The sequence below is a fragment of the Galeopterus variegatus genome, unplaced genomic scaffold, assembly GCF_000696425.1.
Source record: "Galeopterus variegatus unplaced genomic scaffold, G_variegatus-3.0.2 Scaffold5053, whole genome shotgun sequence".
NCBI classification, from domain to species: Eukaryota; Metazoa; Chordata; class Mammalia; order Dermoptera; family Cynocephalidae; genus Galeopterus; species Galeopterus variegatus.
In genome coordinates, this window is record NW_007731164.1 from 25,440 (window position 1) to 27,247 (window position 1,808).

At 45.7% G+C, this 1,808-nt stretch overlaps 1 pseudogene; it reads left to right on the forward strand.

Moving 5' to 3' along the window:
* LOC103604255 overlaps positions 1 to 1,808 on the forward strand; it is a 14,840-nt pseudogene that overhangs the window by 1,253 nt on the left and 11,779 nt on the right.

The window sequence follows — 1,808 nt, forward strand, 5'->3', positions numbered from 1 at the left end:
AGAGACTCGCAGCTGCTTTTCCATCTTCGCTGACGACGCGGTGGCCGTGGTGCAGGAGGGGCATGTCCCGTGTTGCTGACGTTTGTCGATGAATCTCATAACCTGAGAGAGGAATTTGTGGGCTTCCCAACTTACGAAGCTGATGCAGAAATTTCGGCTGTGAAATTTCACACGACGGTCACTGAGAAGGGGGCGCTGAACATGGAGTATTGTCGTGGCCAGGCTTACATTGTGTCCGGTGGACTTTCTTCCAAAACGAAAATGTTGCTTCTAAACTTTGAGAGAAATATCGCCAAGCTGTGTCCATGCTCTGCTCTGCCTGTGCCTTTGAATGCACGGCTGGCGACATCGGCGCCCGCTGCGGGAGTATCTGCTGCACTGGGAACGATGAAGGAAGTTTGCTCTTTTCTCCATCCATCACCACAACTGCTTTTAGAACCTGACGATGTCATGTCTGTTCATTTCAGAACAGTGACGAAGAGGCAGAACCAAAGGGAGTCCTGCCGTGGTCAGTGGACAGGCAGGTGTGGTGCTTCTGGACTTTGAGTGGACCTCCTGCAGGTACTCGCTTTACGTTTGGGTGGTATAAACAGGGACACAAACACTAGGTGGAATAATCGGAGAATTGTATTCTAGGGCAGTAACGGGTTTTGATTTCATTCTTACTATTGCTGTCCTTAAGGATGTCCTAACTTGTACAAGGGCCTTTGGGAAAAATCTCCAGGGCCAACCTCCGACGTCTTCCTTGCAGCAAATAGCACTCAGTGAAGTGGCAGAAAATATCGAAGCTTATCACAAGTTCTGGTTTGAGGAAGGCACAGGTTTGGCAACCAAACTTGACATTCAAATGAAACTCCCTGGGAAATTCCGCAGAGCTCAGCAAGGTAACTTGGAATCTCAACCAACCTCTGAGAGTTACAAGGATATCTTCTCAGAACAGCACCTCAAAGCTCTTGAAGGCTTATCGCTGGTACCCTCAGTCATGGGACAGCTCAAATTCAACATGTCGGAAGAACACCATGCTGACACGCACAGAAGTGACTTTCCCAATCCCGACATGCTCCAGCCGAGCTTCATTGTTGGAGAATCAAGTGGAGACAGAGAGAAAGGTCTAGAGCTTCCATCCACTATTCATGAAGCCATCCCTCTCCCGACATGACGTTTTTTCCTAACGTATATGCATTGAGACAGTCTAGTGTATTCTTCTGTGATGAAGGTTGAGATTGAGCCCATGAAAATGGACGAAAGCGTCTCAGAGTGTACTTGAGCAACACCTTGACAGACCAAAGGTCAAGCAACCTTGCTTAGTTAACATAAATTGTGATATAAAATACGATCAAGACTTCATGGTGGACACATAAATCAAACGCCATACAGCTAAGTCAGGGCCTCCTACAGATAATTTGGAAACCATTGAAAAGACCTATAAGACTTTTAAAATAGGCTTTCTCTTATATCTGATATTTGGAAGAAGATCTGTAAGGTATATGAAGGTCACTTAATCACTGAATATCTGCCTGTGGGCACCCTACTGAATACATCAGACATTGATAATTTACCTAGTTTAATGGCCCCTGTTAGAACTGCTTCCCAGTTCTTAGACTCTGGGCCTTGCCAGAGATCTTCACTGCAGTTTGGCAAATCTATGAGGAAGAAGGAAAGAAAAAATCAATGCAGAAGCCTGGTTGGAAACTTCATCTGCTCTCTTGGACACTTTAGATGGCTTAATGAGGAAAATATTTCATGGTTTGAAGACCTATCCGTTCTTCCAGAAGATAGCACTGAACATGCCACATCTCACTTCTGCA